The 21,368-nt window shown below is 46.7% G+C and overlaps 1 protein-coding gene across 1 annotated transcript in view; it reads left to right on the top strand.

The window, feature by feature from the left end:
- LOC126413331 (putative tyramine receptor 2) overlaps window positions 1-21,368 on the top strand; it is a 95,807-nt gene that overhangs the window by 1,723 nt on the left and 72,716 nt on the right. The gene's annotated exons all lie outside the window — the stretch shown is intronic.

Below are 21,368 nucleotides of genomic sequence, written 5' to 3'. Positions count from 1 at the left end.
CGTCATTAGTTACATGATCTGCCCATCTAATCTTCATCATTCTTCTTAGCACCTTATTTCAAAAGTTTCTATTATCTTCTTCTCTAAACAGTTTGTCGTCCATATTTCGCTTCCATACATAGCTACATTCCATAAAAATACTTTCAAAATGGGCTTTCTGACGCTTAAATGTGTACCTGATGTTAGCAAATTTCTCTCCTTCAGAAACGCTTTTCTTGCCATTGCCAGTCTGCATTTTATACCCTCCATACTTCGACCATCATCCGGTATTTTGCTTCCCAACTAGCAAAACTCATATACTACTTGAAGTGTCTCATTACCTAATATAATTCCCTCATCATAGCCCGCTTTAAATAGACTACATTCCATTATTCTCCAGAATTACAATGTCATCGGCAAACCTCAAAGTTTTTATTTCTTCTGTCTGGATTCTCATTCCTACTCCAAATTTTTCTCTTGTTTCCTTTTTGCTTGCTCGATATGCAGATTGAATAACATCTGGGAGAGGCTGCAACCCTATCTCACCCCCTTCTTATCCAGTGCTTTCCTTTCGTGCCGCTCGACATTTACAACTGCCATCTGGTTTCTGTACACATTGTAAATAGCATTTCGCTCACTGTATTTTACCAGTGCCACCTTCAGAATTTGAAAGAGAGTATTCCAGTCAACATTGTCAAAAACTTTCTCTAAGTCTACAAGTGCTATAAACGTAGGTTTGCCTTTTCTTAACGTATCTCCTATGAGAAGTCGTAGGGTCAGTATTCCCTCGTGCGTTCCCACATTTCTCCGGAATCCAAACTGATTTTCCCCAAGGTCGGTCCCAACTAGTTTTTCATTCTTGTGGAGGATTCCTGTTAGTATTTTTCAGCCGTGACCTATTAAACTGATAGTTCGCTAATTATGACACCTGTCAGCACCTGCTTTCTCTGCAATCGGGATTATTATATTCTTCTTGAAGTGCGAGGGTATTTCGCCTGTCTCATACATTTTTTCTCACCAGATGCAAGAATTTTGTCAAGGCTGGCTCTCCCAAGACTGGATGTTGCCTACTCCCGGGGCCTTGTTTCGACTTAAGTCTTTCAGTGCTTTATCAAATTGTCTGTCGACAGGGCACTAAATTTATTGGAGCTTATATCTCACCACAATGAAATAACCTTTAATTTAACGATTTGGTACCAGGCGTACTTTGAGTTAGATTTTTCCTTTTTTTTCTTTTGGCCTTACAAAGAATAGTTAATATTAACAAATGTCAAAAGTTTAAGCTCCCAAGAGATATGTTTACTCTTCGGGGCTCAAAGGTAGAAGTTAATAGGTTTAAATGTTTTTGTTGTACGCTGCACGCAGTTTTGAAAAATTCTTTCTCCAGAAAAACTTGTTTAAGGTTTAGGGACTACTTTTACACGTATTATTAGTTCAATTTGCATAAAAACTAAATTTTATGATATATTTTTTATTTCTCTAAACAGAAATATAAAGTTAGATTTTCAAAATTCATAATGGCTAATCCAATATGGCAAACCAAAAATTATGTTTTGACCAATTTTGACCAAAATTTGACAAAAAAGGGTCTTCGTTGCTTATGTTTAGTCTGCAATTCCAGGACCTATATCAGCAGTTCCTATGCTCTTGTCCTTCTCGGCGAGAAAAGTCGATTTGGCTGTGCTGGATACGTTGCGCTAGGCAGCCTGCACACATTGTGCATGCATATTGCAATATAAATAATTTTGTGAACTTGTCTCAGGACACGATAAGTTTTCTACGTGAGCTGGGAATCTCCGGCTGAGAGCGCCCCATAGCGGCCGCGACACTGCTTCGAACAATGAGCTGTAGAAACTTTTCTAACGCACTGATTATAAAAGCTTTTCGTCCCAACATTCTAGACACACATACTTTTCAAAAAATTGAAGTAAATATCGAATTATATATATGAAGACAGTAACTGTTCTCGAAAGAACGGATTACTGTTGTTGGCCGTGCAGCTTTTTTTCCCTGGAATAAATGATGACTAACTGAAAACCTCAGCTGCCGACAGGTGTTGTTGATATACCTCGTTGTGGACAGCTGAAAATGTGTGCCCCGACTGGGACTCGAACCCGGGATCTCCTGCTTACATGGCAGACGCTCTATCCATCTGAGCCACCGAGGACACAGATGAATAACGCGACTGCGGGGACCAACCGTTGCACGCCTCCCGTGCAGATGGATAGAGCGTCTGCCATGTAAGCTGGAGATCCCGGGTTCGAGTCCCGGTCGGGGCACACATTTTCAGCTGTCCACATCGAGATATATCAACAACACCTGTCGGCAGCTGAGGGTTTCAGTTAGTCATCATTTATTCCAGGGAAAAATCTGCACGGTCAACAATAGTAATCTGTTCTTTCGAGAACAGTTGCTGTCTTCATATATATATAGTTAAAGGCTACCCAGCCATTGACCTTCGTCTGTGCGAATGCGCACAGGTTGCCCAAACTCTTACGGGAATCGCCAAAGCGTACGCGAGTAATGAGTAGTAGTAGTAGTAGTAGTAGTAGTAGTAGTAGTAGAGGGGTTTTTGGGCGCACGACAGCAAGGTCTTCAGCGCCCGTTCAGTAACATATGGAGACGGGTGTCAAGAAAAATCCCAGAACAGGAATATAAAACGGAACATAAAACACGGGTAACAACCGTTGAAAAATATGTGCTCATCCACACCGAAGCGTGGGATGAAGCAGGGTATCAACAGTAAAACATGGACAACACAGGAAGAAAATGAAAGAGGGAGCTAAAACAATGCAGCAGATGGAAGTGGCTGGCTGACCACAAGGAAAAAAGGGGAGGAGTCAGCCACTCTGCAATACACTAAAACCTCCAGCCTAAAAGTTTAGGCCAGAGTCGAGACACATCACAAAACTTAAAAACCCTAGACACACACGTCTCATCATTAGCTAAAACAGAAGGCAGATCCCCATCAACTTGTGCTTCTGCCCGTCCATCTCGGTATAAAATGCAGTCTTTTAAAATGTGCCGGACAGAGATGTGCACACCACAAGCATCACAAAACGGAGGATCCTCCCGCCGTAATAAAAAGCTATGTGTGAGAGGACAGTGCCCGATCCGAAGACGTGTGAGGGCCACCTCTTCCCGCCTGAGCAACCGGCAGGAGGAACGCCACGGCCGAGTGGTTGACTTTACCAACCGCAGTTTATTGGCCGTCACCGCCAGCCTATCGTCCTCCCACAACGCCATGCACTTCCTGTGGAGTGCAGCAATGACCGATTGCAAGGGGATAGGACACTGGACCACATCCTGCTCTCTGCAGGCCTCCTTGGCAGCCCGATCGGCCTGTTCATTGCCCCATATGCCGACATGATCAGGCACCCAGCAGAAGGATACCTCTTTACCCCGCCGTTGGAGCAAGTACAGTTGGTCACATATCAGCCGGACCATCTCCTCAGTCGGGTATAGGTTCTGCAGTGATTGTAAGGCACTAAGAGAATCGGAGCAGAGAAGAAATCGATCGCCCTGAACACGATGCATCAGCTCCAGTGCCTTCAGGATCGCGTGGAGCTCCGCTGCGAAAACGGTATATTCAGCAGGGAGGCGAATCCGGGTAATATGATCAGGGAACACCACAGAACAGCCAAGGAAATTCTCTCGTTTGGAGCCATCAGTGTAAACGACAGTAAAACCGTGATGCATATCTAAAATGTTAAAAAAACAGAGATTGGAATCTAAAATCTGGTGTGCTATCTTTCTTAAAGTTAGTCAAATCTAAAATAAGTTTGGGTCTCCGGAGGAGCCAAGGTGGAGAATGAGTGAATGGGCAAATGTCTATAAGGTACATTACATTTGTAGAATTGTGGACAGTTGGGAATGTGAGTCTCATGGGGGCGTGCAAGGGATAAGACCCTGCAGTCGCGCTATTCATCTGTGTCCTACAGTCTGCCTTCGGCAGGGCAACAGAGCGGACGCGTACGTGTTGACTTCGTGCGGCGCGCGAGCTCGCCTTGTTTACTTTCTGACGGCCGTTGCTTAAGTGCCGGCTTACCTTGTACGATCCATGGCGAACCGTTACCGTAAATCAACACTCCGATTTAATTTCTGCAACGATTATGCCCTACCCAAAGCACTCGAGGTGGAGCGTTTTATGCGAGAGGAAGTGAAGATCCCGGCGACCGATATTATCGGCATACATTAGTCCATCGTGAGCAGCACGGTCTATGTGAAAATCATTAACGACGCGGCGTGCGAACGCATACTACGTGAGACCAAACAGGGGCTCCGCTTCTGTCACGCTGATGGCAATGTGGGGGAGGTAACCGTCGACCACGCAGGCTTAGGTATGCGAACGATAAGCATTTTCGAATTGCCATTCGAACTTCCTGCTGAGGAAGTCGTCGCGGCATTACGCCCATACGGCACAGTCCATGGCCACACTGCGGAGAAGTGGACACAGTTTCGGACGTATCCTGTCCTAAACGGGGTCCGAAAGGTCACCATAGATCTCCGAAGCCACGTCCCGGCCGTGCAATAATTATATACGACGGCCAGCCTCGGACCTGTTCCGGGTGCGGCAAAGAAGGCCACCTTAGATCCGAATGCCTACAACGGCGTATTACGCAACTTCCAGCTGCCGAATAACCACCTACGTCGCAACCTACAGTGCTACCGGTGACCTATGCCGCTGCTCTAGCTTCTCCTACCACTTTGCAACGTCGCCCGGTCACCACAGACGACGCCACCAACGAGCCCGACCAGACACCGACGGAGAGCGCCTCGGACGACCCGCCGTCTCGGCCGGCCATCGACGCCGCTCCGAAGATGCCGGCGCAACCAGACGCTGACCCTGACCTCGGAAACACGATGGAGATCGACTCGCTCATCGTCCCTACAGCGGCCTTTCTGCCAGAACGACGCGACTCCCTTCCGTCGTCGGACACGGAGGGTCGCAAAAGGAAACAACGTTCCCCGAAACGTCGCAAGCGAAGACGTCGCACCGTTTCCGGCCAAGAGGAGACGTTACAAGTCGAGGAGGACGTAACCGTCGACCAGCACGAGGCCTCAGAACCCACTACGGCTAACTAAGACGTAATGAGCGCGGAGACATCTATCGGTGTGCCTGCACCCCGTGCTGACGCTGAACTAAATCATGAACGTATCACAGGCGACCCTACACCACGCACAATTACAACATCTTCTGCAGACAAAATGGACGATACACCAGTTTCCGCTTCCACGGCGTGGCACGAGGAGGAGGTCAAGGAGCAGGACCCGTTACGGGACCCTTCGCCGTCACGGCCGCACCACTAATCATACTCTCCCCAGACTCCCCTGCGGGCCAGCGGGATAACGTTCCGCTGCGACGCCCACACCCTTGCGCGGACGGCGGAGTGGACCAGCCTCCAGCAATCCGACACCAGGCCTACCGGATAACAACCATCAACACCAACAACATCCGTTCCAGGGTGAAAATCCGCATTATGCAGGAGATGTTCTGGGCTTCAGATATCGATTTCGCCCTTCTGCGGGAAGTTCACTTGGCTAGTTTCCCGGATATCAATGGCTATACCGCCCACGCAACCGCGAGTGATCCTATGGGCTGCGGGGTGGCCATGTACGTCCGCCACGGGATTTCTGTGACCGATGTCGCCTTCCTTCCATCAGCTCGGAGCATGGCACTCACTGCCATGGGGCCACGCATCATTAATGTCTACGATCCCTCAGGCACCGACCGACGGCATGAACGAGCCCAGTTTTATTCCGAGGAAATCGCTCCCCTGTTTTTAGGGCGTTATGACCATTGCCTACTAGGAGGTGATTTTAACTGCGTTCTGCATCCTAAAGATCAGATTCCCCACTATACTACATGCCAGGAGCTACGTATAGTGGTGCGAGACCTCCTGCTTCACGATACCTGGGAAGTTCAACACGGCGACCTTTCTGGCCATACCTTTCTTACAAGTCATTCCGCAAGCCGACTAGACAGGATATATGTCTCACAAACTCTTATATCTGCGATACGGGGCGCCGAACGCTGGCCGCTGGCCTTTTCCGACCATTGCGCTTTCATCTGTACGGTCCTCCTTCCGCCGCAATCAGTATGGCGCAGCCGTGCGCCATGGAAAGTCAATACCTCACACTTGCATGACGTGGCGTGACGCCAACAAGTCTCTGAAACGTGGACAACCTGCGAACGACGCCTTCCCCGCTACCACTCGACATTGACATGATGGTTGGACTGCGCCAAGCCGGCGATCCGGAGGACACTGATGAGATACGGGAAGGACATGACCGACTGGCATCGCACCACTGTTGACTTCTATTACGCGATTCTCCGAGATCTGGATGCTCAACCGCCAACCCCGGACAACCAGTTGGAACGGCAAAGAACTAAGGCGAAGATAATTGCGCTGGCACGCCGGAAACTGCAAGGGGTCGTGATACGGACGCGGCGCCACGATCACGCGGTTTTAGAAACTCCATCCATGCATCATATAGTGTCCGACAAACGAAGGCGTCGTCGGCAGATCATCAGCACTGACCACACCTCATGGAACGCAGGTGACCACTCAGAATGACATCGTCCACGCATTCGTCGAGCACTACCGTCGTAGTTATAGTGATGAAGACGCTGAAACTGCAGCAGACGACTCCATTTTGCATTACGTCACGCGCACTCTCCCCCACACGGAGGCGGATGCTTTGACAGTGGCGGTCACGCTAGACGAAGTCAACAACGCAATCGCCACGGGTGCAGTCAACAGATCGCCCGGCATTGACGGCTTACCGATTGAGTTTTACCGTATCTTTCGGGACCTCATGGCACCATGGTGGACGACTATGTATCAAGAACTGATGACATCTGACCAAGCAATCCCACCCGCCTTTGCTGAGGGCATCATTATACCAGTCCACAAACCAGCCCGAGGTTCGATGGTCACGAGTTACAGACCGCTCACCCTACTCAATGCCGATTACTAGATTTTCGCGCGCTTACTGGCAATGCGGCTCCGAACTACACTCCCTCATATCCTCTCGCCAGAGCAAACCACGCCTGACGGACAGGTTAACATACAGACTGCCACAGGGTAATGCCGCGACTTAATTGCGATATCGGCGGCCTGCAGACTCCGGACAGCGGTCGTCGCTATAGATTTCGACAGCGCCTTCGATAAAGTGCGTGATCGTTTCCTGTTTTCGGTGGCAGCCCGAATGGGCATCCCCCCTCCGTTTCTCGACATCATCCGGCGTCTTTACGATAGTGCCAGTTCACGTGTCCAAGTCAATGGACGTTTAGCAGGGCCGATACCTATCTGCCGTTCGATACGGCAGGGGTGCCCCCTCTCTACCCTCCTGTATGCCATTGCCCTTGAGCCCTTTATTGGTGGCGTGACGACCAAGCTCTCTGGCCTCACCATACGCCAACAAACTTTTCGCTGATGACCTCCTCCTCATTCGCTCCGGCTCTGAGATTCGGAAAGTCCTCGAATTGATTTCCCGTTATGGGGCTGCCGCTGGCAGTGCCATGAATGTTGTCAAATCTTCTGCAATGCACATTGGACGAGGCCTCCAGGAGGGTGAAGTTGCACCCCTGCCGCTTGTGTGGACTTTCCGGTACCTGGGCATTACCTTTATCCCCACGGTCACACGCACAGCAGCAACGAATTTCCGTCGCCTGTTACACCTCATTCGCAACGACGTCCGCCAGAACCTCTTGCGCCGCCAGGACACACTTCAACGGGTTGAGTTTATTAATCTTTATGTGGCATCAAAATTAGTTCACATCGCGCAAGTTCTCCCTCTGCCAACTGCAATTGGGCGCAACCTTCAGGCGGCTTTTGGCTATTATCTCACGGCTGGTTCAATGTTTAAAGTCCGTTATGAGACACTTACACTGCCCTCACAGTATGGTGGCGTCGGGCTCGTCAATGTCCGTATGCGAGCTGCAGCCTTGTACATGAGTACCATGAGAAAACAGTGGATGGGCCAGGGTACATCTCTAACACGCAGCTTGCTTGAGGTCCTCATACCTGCTTCCACCTCACCAACGGTGTCTGTCGGCCATATCGTGCCTTATTTGCCCCATATTTCGACCAGTCTCCCAGATACATGCCCACCTAGGACTAAGGATTTTTACAGCCTGTTGCTGCGCTGTGTTCCCCGGAATGTGATGGAGACCAAACATCCCTCCATCCAGTGGCCCATAGTGTGGACTACCGTCCACCAGCCCTTCCTCCCTACGAACGTCTGGGCACTGTGGTATCACATAGTCAACAAGAAATTTGCCACGAAGCAGCGCCTGCACAACATCGGCTAGTCAGAATCCCCTCTTTGTCTCCTTTGCCAGCAACTGGACACTGATGAACACCGTTTGACATGCGCCTCATCGCAAGATGTATGGCGCTTCGTGCAGCAAATCATTGTCTGCTGTCTCCGGGTGCCACCAGACACAATCGAACCTAGAATGTTTCTATACCCGGAGGACCGACATTTTCCCACCGCCAAATGTCATGCTATTACGTGGGTCAAAGGGTGGGCGGTCGCTTATCTCTTTCATGAGGGCCCTAAATCCCGCCTCGACTTCTGGACCTATTTACGAACAGCCCATGCAGCTCTCGAAAACACGTCACGTTACCGAACATTATTTGCTAACTATCTTCGAGCGGTCTTTGTTAGACCTCCACTGAGTTGAAGGGTGCCTGGCTCAGAGGACACCCTCCCCTGCTCCCCCGGCGGTGTCTGAGTTTCAACCGCCCATGATCTATTCTACTTCTGACCTCCGCGGATGGGAGAGCGCGTCGCAGATTGCGCGGATTTTATTTCTTTTTGCTTTTCCTTTTTCCTTTTTTTTTCTTTAACCAGAATTTATATTTATTTTCTCTTTCGCCGATGTGTTCCCATAATTTCATGATATTAGTGAATCTTACAAAAACACATGCAAATAAATAAATGACAACGCCTTCCACTACTGTTAATTCCTGTTTCTCCCACTTCCCTAAGCACCACAGGCTCGGTGGTGGTGAGGGGGACACTGTGGCCAGGCCTCAGGTTTCGACCCCTGCCCACATTGCCCCGCGAGCCCCGACCGGTCCACTACATTAAAAAAAAAAAAAAAGATGGATAGAGCGTCTGCCATGTAAGCAGGAGATCCCGGGTTCGAGTCCCGGTCGGGGCACACATTTTCAGCTGTCCACATCGAGGTATATCAACAAAATATCGAATTGTCGACCACTATGACCGAGAACCTGACCTTACTTTAACGCTACTGGCCATTAAACTTGCTACACCAAGAAGAAATGCAGATGATAAACGGGTATTCATTGGACAAATACATTATACTACAACATGTGATTACATTTTCACGCAGTTTGGATGAATAGATCCTGAGAAATCAGTACCCAGAACCACCACCTCTGGCCGTAATAACGGCCTTGATACGCCTGGGCATTGAGTCAGAGCTTGGATGGCTTGTACAGGTACAGCTGCCCATGCAGCTTCAACACGATACCACAGTTCATCAAGAGTAGTGACTGGCGTATTGTGACGAGCCAGTTGCCCGGCCACCATTGACCAGACGTTTTCAATTTGACAGATATCTGGAGAATGTGGTGTCCAGGGCAGCAGTCGAACATTTTCTGTATCCAGAAAGGCCCGTACAAGACCTGCATTATCCTGCTGAAACGTAGGGTTTCTCAGGGATCGAATAAATGGTAGAGCCACGGGTCGTAACACATCTGAAATGTAACGTCCACTGTTCAAAGCGCCGTCAATGCTAACAAGAGGTGACCGAGACGTGTAACCAGTGGCACCCCATACCATCACGCCGGGTAATCCGCCAGTATGGCGATGACGAATACACGCTTCCAATGTGCGTTCACCGCTATGTCGCCAAACACGGATGCGACCATCATGATGTTGTAAACAGAACCTAGATTCATCCGAAAAAGTGACGTTTTGCCATTCGTGCACCCAGGTTCGTCGTTGAGTACACCATCGCAGGCGCTCCTGGCTGTGATGCAGCGTCAAGGGTAAACGCAACCATAGTATGCGAGCTGATAGTCCATGCTGTTGCAAACGTCGTCGAACTGTTCGTGCAGATGGTTGTTGTCTTGCAAAGGTCCCCATCTGTTGACTCAGGGGTCGAGACGTGGCTGCACGATCCGTTACAGCCATACGGATAAGGTGCCTGTCATCTCGACTGCTAGTGATACGAGGCCGTTGGGATCCAGCACGGCACGGCGTTTCGTATTACCCTCCTGATCCCACCGATTCCATATTCTGCTAACAGTCATTGGATCTCGACCAACGCGAGCAGAAATGTCGCGATACGATAAACCGCAATCGCGATAGGCTACAATCCGACGTTTATGAAAGTCGGAAACGTGATGGTACGCATTTCTCCTCCTTACACGAGGCATCACAACAATGTTTCACAAGGCAACGCCGGTCATCTGCTGTTTGTGTATGATAAATCGGTTGGAAACTTTCCTCATGTCAGCACGTTTTAGGAGTCGCCACCGGTGTCAACCTTTGTGTGAATGCTCTAAAAAGCTGATCATTTGCATATCAGAGCATCTTCTTCTTGTCGGTTAAATTTCGCGTCTATAGCACGTCATCTTCGTGGTGTAGCAATTGTAATGGCCAGTAGTGTATTATGCAGGTTGTACGATAGATCAGATCGGATGTCCTTTTTACCATATCCTGAAAGCCTGTAAATACTTCAGAGTTTAACGTGCAAATGAAGTTCAGCCCTGCATTAATTTACAAGAAGTGTTTCAGTGAGATGTATAAGAATGTTGCGTTTGTAATTGATGTTGTTAAATATTTACTGGACCATTTGGTAATGAGCTTATGCTCGAAGCTAGTCATTAAGTAAGAAAGAAAAGTAATATTGCAACTTGAAAGATGCTCCGAAGTTTGATGCAATGTAGCCTCTAGGTGTTGGATAATGTACCTGCAGCAGATTAGCAAAGACTCACCGACCAACATTGTTACACAGTAGATCACTCACCAGCGGACCTTCTCTGCCAGTTGTCGGACTAAGTTTCTTACTGCAAGTGCATCATAGCTTAGTGAGGAACTGATACAGAAAATGAAAGTTGGGAAAATCTGCATAATCGTGTATTCAAATGTGAACACTTAAGTGACAGCTGGACCTGCCACAAGTTCCCTTAATTACCCCTCACAGTGTTTGGGCTGTGGACTTGCTGTAGGACAGGTTGCAAGTACACAAGTTCACACAACAAAACGTCTTCGGAATAAAGACCAGTCCCAAAGAGGTCACGGAAATGAAATATCGGTTAGCACTCTAACAGAAAAAAACTACTATGCGTCACGCTTATGGTAACAGTAAAAGGGGTCAGCCTTACCACGCTGCGAATTATATGCAGTGCTGTTATCCTATCTCGCAGTACTAGCCTTAGAACAGTTGCAAGCATTGTAACTCCGATGTGCTTAGTAACTTTAAACATCACGAATGGTTCGCGGATGAGTAAACTAGGCAGTTTCTAAGGTAAAGGGAAGCACTAGCCACTAAATAGCGGCAACTGCCATGCACTGAACCTTGCGGTGTTGAAGTCTCTAGGAACTGCAGCAGAATGAGCAGGACTGCAGCTCTCCAGGTTATTCAAAGGCTCTGTAATGAGTTACAGTTGACCTCCGCGGTACACGGAGAGGTCCTTGTAGTCAACCTAGATGGGGTGAGAGGTGGAACCGCTCCTGCTGTCTTGGCCGCATGGAGTGACTGAGTGCAGGCCCTCAAGTTGGGTAACCTCAACTGGTGCGTATTCTCAGAACGTGAGAGGACTCTATGCGCCTTCACCAACGCGTGGCTTCAACGACGACCCGAAACAACTGGGTTGCGCCCCCCCCCCCCCCTCCCAAACCAATGGTCCTCTATGTAGACATTACCTCGCTAGTGTCTGTGGACTTGGGGGAACGGATTTAGTACTATCAATTCAGTAATTAGGTTTGGTTTATTGTTAATTAATTAATCGATTGGTCTGAGCTAGGCATCAGTTTGCTCGGAATTTTATTTCGAGTTCTCATCTGTGATCAGAATCCTCTTCCCTTGTGGCGAGGACTTGTCTGGACGGATGCTGTGGCCTTGCTACGTGAATTTTGTGCTTGACATAGTCACAGCGTCACGTGCATAATTTGGTTTAACCCCTGAGTCCACAACATACTTTGTCCCCGATTCTAATTTCCTGAAACATTCAACTTTATATGAAATCTGACGCATTGGTGAACAAAAATGAGAGCTGTCTAACTTTATTGTATTCTGTTGGCCCATGAAAACTGTAGTTTTCCTTTTACATTTAAGTTTCCACTAAAACGAACAAGAAACGAGCTACGAATCAATCAATAATGTACTCCGTTGCTGTTTACAACTGTTCGTCAGGATAGAAGTCAGGAGCGGAGGGCGTTGTAAAATGAAAATTAATTGAGTGGAATGGACCCAGTTTATTCTTGTAATGATGGTACAGTGGTGCCGACGCAGGGACGAGCAGCCCCAAGAGGGGTTGCCGTCTGCTCATCAGAGAGGCAGAGGCTAGAGGAGCGACTACTCGGGGCCGAGGTCAGAAGCTAAGAGAGCGCGGAGCTGTTTCCTAGCCGCCCTCGCCGCTCCCGGCCGCGTCCCCACGTGATCACACGATTAGACTCTGATTGGAGGATTGATTCCGCCAACGCGCCTTGCTAGTAGCGTACCCCCGTCAGCGCAACCAACCCGTGGGACTTGAGTCTGACCGAGGAGCACGTGGCAGGAATGTGCCGACCATGGTCTTCCGGCCAGCACCTTCCACCACAATATGCCCAAGCCGGCTACGGCCGAATATTATGCATAAAAAATTTACTTAATAAAATTTTGTCGGCAATGATCCCTCTTGGGGGGTCTCCTCCCTGCACATCCTTTCCCCTTCCGAAGAAGGCTCTCTGGATGAAAATGAATGAGCTTATTCTAATTGATTATTCCATTTAAAAAATATATGATCCTTATGAAGGGTCCCATAACATAGTGATATCAATATGTGCAAAAGTTACAAGTGGCCTGAAGGGCCTGAAGGAAGGCTCTTGAATAACAAACTTGTGAAGTTGGTGCGACGGCAGTGAGGCGGCGCCATGCTGTGAGTGTGTGTCGGCGGTATCAGTGGTGGTGGGTACCCAGGCGATGATGAGGGGCACCGGAGCACAGCACACTGAAACACTCCACCCTCGTGGGGGTGAGAGAATGCTCCCAGGCCTAACAGTCACAAGGGGGTTTTTCCCCGTAATATTACTTTGAGTTCTTAAATCTAGGATTACAATGGTAATTGCCCAAGTGGGTGAATGAGAACATTACAAAATGACACAAATTTAAAGAGAAAACAAAGTGATTTACATGAGGGTTAAGACTCGACAGTTAAATTGTGATTCCATAGACTTTACATAGAAATACAAAATTAGTTCATTGACCTGACACCTAGACTACAACTTAATTCTAAGGGGGGGGGGGGGGGTCATGCCTGATCGCATGCACCAAGGTTGGCAGGTAGTTTCATGTGTGATATTCACCTTCAGGTTGTGGGGGTGGTACTACTTCTCGGAAGGAAGTGAAACATTTGCAAAACCCTCTTTTACAGAGTATCCAGGATACTATAATCAGAATCATTACAATGATTATTACCGAACCAGCGCTGGGTAATACAACGGTGGTTAATCGCTTGGTTTGGTGCAAATCAGCAATATGTGAGGCCACTCGGTCAAGAGCAACTTCGTTGTGTTCCTGGGTAAGGAGATGATTGATCGATTGGAGTAGATCTGAATCATTGGTATTCGGTAAATTCTTTAGCTTCTCATGGTGATGGAGTTTAAAAGAGAGTTCAGGAAGGTATAAGGTAAATGTGGGAATGGTGACATGAAAGGTGGAGTGCAATTGAGCTGATATCCTCATAGAAGCAGCGTATACGTCACATCTTGAACTATTATACACTAGGCCACTATTATTCAGTGTTATCCGGTACGATTCAGTCTCTGACATTGAACGGTGGCACACCAGGGTGGCGGTGACAGTCTGTGGAACAGCGAACAGAAAACTGTTGCCAACAGGCTGAATTATTGGTTGACGAAGTGAGACTAGAACACGAGGACATGGAGGTGTAGTAGTTTCAGCTAAAAACAGTGACATCTCGCACTCACTAGTGTTAGTGTGTAAAATTAGCATGGAGCATAAGTAATGTGTTGTATGGAAGCAACTGGATAGTTCAGCGCGAGAGAGAGTGGCGTGAGTTTGTCGATCCCGACTAGCTATTAAAAATTCTTGAGTCTGCCAAACAACATGGTGGTGAAGGGTAGCCCAAGAGACTGGAAAAGTGTATATTTGATAGCACTCGTATTCGCAATTTGCGCACGTGAGTGGCAACCTCATTCGCATCCGAATACCGTCCGAATTACGGGTAAGTCGGACCTCCAACGCAGCATAAAAAAAGGGGAGGTTGCTTTCAGCTTCCAATGTTGATAACGGTCGACTACGAGAGAAAGTATTAGTGGCCCTACAAGTACAAATTTCCTGGCTTACTTGATGAGTAATTCAGAGATGACAGAGGGGGTACAATGTTGCAGCAATAATTACCTGGCAAGTAACAACGATGGACCCGTTCAGTCACGCTTACTGATGAAGAAGGCCACGAAGTAGAATCACGGCAGGCAACCAACAGTTTGGCAGCCATGGGGGTAGCAAGGCGGCAAGACAATGGTGTAATTCAACACTGAGTATCCGCTGATCAATCACGTGTCAGCAAAAAAGACGCTGAACGCGGATGCAGTACTACGCAGCGCACACTAAGCGTAACTCGCTGGAAAAAATTTTTCAACCTGCTATCGGACGAAGGCCAAGTGTCGTTAATTAATTTGAGATTTTGTTCGAAGAAAGTTTTTTTAAAATTTTTTTTAATGATTAAAATGAGAAGGAATCCTGTGATCGCGGTGTAAACCTCCTGCACAGCCTAGGCACCTCCCACGCATTGGCCACTACGCAGGGGCACCCACCCCGCTAAGGCTCGACACGGCGAGACAGGTGACGTACTTCATAAATTTCAGAAATAATATTGAGTGGTTTTTCAGCTGTAGAAAACCCGAATGAGGGTAGGACAACTCAAGTTAACTCAATAATCATAGGATCTTTACTTACAGAAGTGGTCAATAGAGAGATTAACTGTACTGAAGTCGGAAATGAACGTTAGCGAGAGCGAGTCTGTTGCTCGTGAATACAGAGGCTGGGCGTGAAGCAGTGGAAGCGGCGCAGCGCAGCTTTATCAGCGCTGAGCCGGCAGAGCGCTGAGCTCAGATAACAGCGTCGGAGAGCGCTAGTGGCTCTGCGTCCGAGACTAAGACATTGTAAGTGCAACTTAAAAGTAACAGTTTATTGCAAAGCAATAATAAACGAATAGCTGATGTCACAAAGACGTTTGATTCCATTTTAACAGAGCAACGTAAGTGTTCAACAGGTAAATTGGTTACGTTGTTGATTAAGAGAAACTGCTACTGAACATAACGTACATACGTACGTACTTCCCTTCCCCCTTTCGAAGAGTGGAGGGCATAAACGATAAAAGCCTTGTTCATGTACTTAGTATATGACAATAGAGGTCTGGTAACATCAACAAGTTACACCAAAGTAGTGTGGATATGAACAGTGTGAGTGTGTTGTAAGTTGTTATTGGGCGTATGAAGTGTTGTGTAAATGTGTGACTAATGGTAGCTGATGGCGGATACGAATTGAAGGCCAATAGATGCTATCAGAGATACTTCCAGTCCAGAAACAATGAAAGTTAAAAGGGAATACCGAATATGACACAAAAATAACGTATAATCATAAAGTGTACTAACATTAATCATAACTATAAATTGATAACAATAAAACATGACATTGAAGTAATAATAATTGACAAGAAATTAAATAAAGGGAATATTTCCCGAACATAAACTTCCGAATCGGATACGAAATCCGTCAGGGGAAGTTGTTTTTTTAAGTCGGTTGACGAAGTGCATAAGGGACTACGTCAGTAGAATCCGACAGTGTGTGTATATAACAACATTGTCCTTAAAGTGCAGTTTGCACTGTCAGATGGTGAAAATCAACGAATCCGTTCAGCAAAGGAAAAGGCTGCCATCTGGGGAACGGTATCTGAATCTTTGGCAGAATCCGATGATTTTGCAATGGAATTGCCATCTAGAAGAAGGTGGCGTTGTATAAAATGTAATAAAAGAGCGTCTGGGGCTCAGTTCATGTGTGGTTGAGTGCCAAAGGCGTAGTGTGAGTGCAAATTGTCTCACGGTAATTGATGTATGAATTGTTTTGTGGTCAACCGAGGAGCCTAGGATTCGGTGACGTGTAAGTACAAGTTCGCGGTGCGTATGAGCTACCTGCGAGTGACTCGACTATTAAGTTCAGTAGTGCATTAGTGCAATCTGCAGACTTGGATTGATGATTATATAATTTGCAGGGCAATGGAGCAACCTGCGGACAGTGCTAAGCAACCTGTCTAATAATTGAGGGGTAGGCAGTGCATTGGAGCTATCTCCGATACCGTGGTTCAGCGGGCCTAAGGGCGTCCGTCTGACTTAATAAGAATTAGTGTAGGCACATGGGTTTCCTGCGATACATGTAATAAAAGTATCAGCGGCGTTATTAGCGACCTGCTGTACTAGGAAAATGTCGACTGTTCAAACAATAAAAATTAGCTCTGAAGCTAGAATAGCATACATGCATAAATAGCGTCACTTTTTGTGCGCGCAGCACATAACACTACATAAAATGAAAATCATGACCTATAAATCACTAGCGCTAGCATAATGAAATAATTAAAAACAATGACATATATTGACAGGAAAATAAAAACACAATGATGTATAATAATAATGCTGTAAGTAGTCGGAACGCTCAACGTTAACACTGGCCACCTGGGGCTGGCCGCTAGGCTGCGTGTGTGTTAGTTTTAAAACTGACGATAACAAATTGAACTGAAAGGACAACTAGGCACAGTTCCCGTAGCGCTTACATCACCGGCTAATTAGAGGCAAAGTACGTATCTCACAATGGATCATCGGCCGATATTTTGGGGCAAGACTGCAACAAGGGAGAGCAATATCTCGGTGTAAATGGGTGGTAAGATTAAAAGACCGGTACTGTCGGAAGAGGGTACCTAACATGTTGTAGGGGCCTCCTCATCGACAGAAGAAGGAAAACAGGATAGAACAATGACCACGGCGGTAGAGTAAAATAAATGGGGAGGGCAAAAATAGCTGCGTAGCAACCAAGGAACAATCGCCCACCGATATACGGCAGCCCGGACGATTGGTCGTTTGTGCCTCGTCAGTAGCGTGAAAAACCCGTGGCATTGCATTGGTTTGCCCATATCTGGTCTTGTCCAAGGCAGATAACGTTAAATGCCATCATAGTTCGATGTGTAAGAGGGTTAAGGCTGTAGTTTGTAGCTTATACAATGAATCAAAGCAGTAGTGAAACTTCACTTATAGGATTGGCAGACTAAGGTATACAGAATAATGTAAATCGTTAAGAACTTCGTGTGATTTATCCAGCTAATGTGAAACAAAACAAGGAAAAGAATTTAAACAATGAATCACATCTACTTAATATTTATGTTAAGATTTATTGGGATGTTTGAATGAATTTTGTTTGCCGTGTCTTCCGGCTGCATGAAAGAAACCAGCTTGGAGCTGTTAGCGAGCGCGCAGCGCACGCGTAGGTGCGGAGTAGGCACCGGCACGTCAGCGGTTATGTGAGACGGCGTGTAGCCGCGGGAGACCGGCCGCTACTGCAGCGACAAATATCACGCGCTTAGCGTGTACCAGAAATAACGATGAATTAGAAATTGCTAATTATCTAGAATAAGAGTTTTTTTAAAAAGGTTGTTAGTTATATAAAATGATGGTAAATGCATTGTAGTCTGACATACACGGAGGATAGGGCAGTAATTTGCGGTTTGTTTTTGTAACTACTCGGACGCGCCGCGTGTTGAGACGCTGGAGGCGGCAGCGCACGTGGTGATAAGATACGTCATCGCGCGGAGCGCTGTTACTGGCTGAGAAAAAATGATGGCCGCTGGCCAGTTCTTGGCGAGGAGATGTGACAGCGCTGAAGAGAGGAGGGGAGGCGACAGCTGATGTGTTGCCCCGCCAACAGCTGGTCCCGTAAACAAAGCGTACGAGGCGTATGCATTTCAAGTCCTGGCTTTTTCTGTTCCGATTACTTACGATTAGCTGCAGCAAATACAGAACTACGACATATAGTACAATACCTAGACGTCAATGTAACAAGTATTAAGAAAAGCTCGAAGTAAAAATACTCCACATGTACTGGTTTGCCAAATAGATGGCAATAGAGGACATTGAAGAACATTATTCGGAGTTAGCAGCCGCGGTTCTGTCAACACCAAGTGTAATGGTTGCATTTGAAGCAAGTCAGTTGCGTGACGTCTAATGCGCGGCATTGCTTGCAAAACATAAAACATAATCATACATATGAAAATGAGCAAACATACATGACATGACTGGAAATTGACAATTGAGAATGGCTGGGAACTCCGTGGTGGCCAGGCACGTCTTGCTTCCAAGTCCCTGGAGAAAATGATTTAAACTAAGCTGCAATAAAACATAACATAAAACTCTAATTAGGCGTGATTAATCACGCGACCTCAACCCATAAGCGTGTCGATTCCGCAAAGGGTATCTACAAACCTGTGGAGGTAATCTCCTCCGTTTTTTCTTTCGTCTTTGTTCCACTTGAGGTGGAGGTGACACAGGCGGATCGGGGGCTGAACTGTTGTGGTGACACAGCCCTACCGTGGTAAGGTTGCAGGTGGTCAAACCGTACGATCGGTTAATTGCAGTTCTGCATTGACTGGTGAGGTCAACCGTACAATTCGATACGGGTCTTCAAAGCGGGGAGAGAACTTTTTAGTTCGTCCCTTTTTGATTGCCGGGTTTCGTAGTAACACTAAATCACCTGTTTGATAAGTCGGTAAAACAGCATTTTTGTTCTGCCTGTGCAACTGTTTATTAGTAGCTTTGATATTATTCCTCTTTACCTTATACCAGATCGCTTTTAGCCGGCGTGTCGCAATTCGAGCGTTCGTAGCGCGTTTTCCGCTGTGACATGCTTGGATTGTATCATGGCATTGCCGTATTACACGTTGCTGCAAGCATTCCGGTACTACCAAACGATTTCCATGGGGTGTTCTTCGATACAAAAGGTCGTCTATTACTTCAAATTCTGGCAAGGTGGCGTATTTTTGACATTGAACGTCCACCTGCTGTGATTCTTTTAACTCTTCAATTGATACCTCATCTGATTGAATGACACGCACTTTTCTACTTAATGCATCAGCATTTTGATGCAAACGACCAGGCTTGTGCCGAACTTCAAAATCATATTCTGACAGTTTCATGGCCCAGCGCATAAGTTTGCTGCTTCGGTCTTTAAGATTCAATAACCACTGCTGAGCAGAGTGATCGGTGAGAACTGTAAACTTGCGACCATAAAGGTAACATCTAAAATAAATAATTCCAAATAGAAGGGCAAGCATTTCCTTTTCTGTAGTACTGTAATTAGTTCCTGCTTTATTCAGTTGACGAGAGGCATACCCAACAGATTTTTCCTCACCATCTTGCACTTGGCTTAGGACACATCCTACAGCAAAATCAGATGCGTCAGAAGATAAAATAAAAGGTTCAGCGAAGTCTGGGTAAACAAGTAGAGGTGAACTAGTTAAAATAGTTTTCACCGTTTGAAAGGCGGTCGAACATTCATCCGTCCAAACAAAAGGAGTATCCTTTTTCAACAATTTATTAAGTGGTTTGGTAATAGTAGCATAATCTTTAACAAAACGGCGGTAATAATTTGCAAGGCCAAGGAAGGATTGTAATTCCTTTAAATTTGTTGCAATAGGAAAAGTGTCTACTGCTTCAGTTAATCGTGGATCAGGCTTGACTCCGCTGGAACTGATGACATGACCTAAATACTGCACTTGTTATTGAGCAAAAGAACATTTTTCTAATTTTAAGCTTAAATTAGCATTTTGCAAGCGCAACAGTACACTGCGTAGATGTTCAGCATGTTCAGCAATGGATTTTAAAAATATAATTATATCATCAAGATACACAAGGCACATAGTAGGTTTCAACCCACGTAATAACAGATCTGCAAATCGCTGAAAGGTTGCTGGCGCGTTGCGAAGCCCGAAAGGCATCCTTAAGAATTCATATAAGCCACCAGGAACTACAAGAGCTGTCTTAGCTCGATCTTGAGGAGCAATTGGAATTTGATGATACCCACTGCGCATGTCTAATGTTGTGAAGTACCGGCAATTGCCCAGACGATCGAGTGTTTCATCGATCCGGGGTAATGGATAATGATCTGGAGTAGTAACTTTGTTTACTGCTCGCATGTCTACACAGAGGCGATAGGATTTTTCCCCGTCTATAGATTTCTTTGGAACGACTACAATTGGGCTAGACCACCCACTAGAAGAGGGTTGTATTATTCCTGCTTCTAGTTGCTGTTGTATAGTTTCTTCTACCACTGACTGAAGATGGTAGGGAATTCGGTACCCTTTTTGAGCTACTGGCCTAGCATTTCCGGTGGGAATTTCATGTTGGATTAGATCTGTTGCTGGTAAATATTTCCTGTCTTCAAACAACAATGAATACTCATTCAATACTTCATTTATTAGCTTTTGTTCATGCAATGGGAGGTGACTAAGCTTAGCTTTAAACTTATCTGTCAGATGTGACGTGATTGTCAAAAGGTGTTGGGAGGTGGCAGCAGTCTTTTACTTTTTCAGAGATGGGGTTCTCATTGGCAACTCATCTTCTGTGATAACCTGTAAGCTGGCTAATACTGTACCACGCGGTATTAAAGCTTGCTTGTGACTAAAATTGTCTAGACACACGGGTACGCAATTTTCTTTCTATACTTACTGCGCTTTGCACAGGCTACGTTTTACGTGGACCTGCATCTGGTCAAGAGTTTCATTCTGGCAGAGTGGATCTACCAAGAAATGAACCTCTTCGGATTCACGTATCCCGACAGGCACCCAAAGGATCTTTCCTGTGCCTTCTGGTATCTCCACGGGATTATCGGCTTTTAGCATCGTTACGGGAGACTCCGAAACTTGGGAAACGGATCCTTTTTTCCCAGCTCCGCCCGCCCGCAACGTGCAGTCACGTCCAAAACGGTGCGCGTTGTCGCCGAATTGGACGGTATTTAACCTAAAGTCAATAACCCCCTGGAAATGACGCAGAAAGTCACTTCCCAGGATGATGTCGTAATCCGTGCGCCTGTTCCGTACAACCTCCATCGTAAAAGCATATTCTGTGGAGTCCAACATGAA

This window comes from Schistocerca serialis, chromosome 1, assembly GCF_023864345.2.
Source record: "Schistocerca serialis cubense isolate TAMUIC-IGC-003099 chromosome 1, iqSchSeri2.2, whole genome shotgun sequence".
NCBI lineage: Eukaryota > Metazoa > Arthropoda > Insecta > Orthoptera > Acrididae > Schistocerca > Schistocerca serialis.
This window is presented reverse-complemented; position numbering and strand designations above follow the sequence as displayed.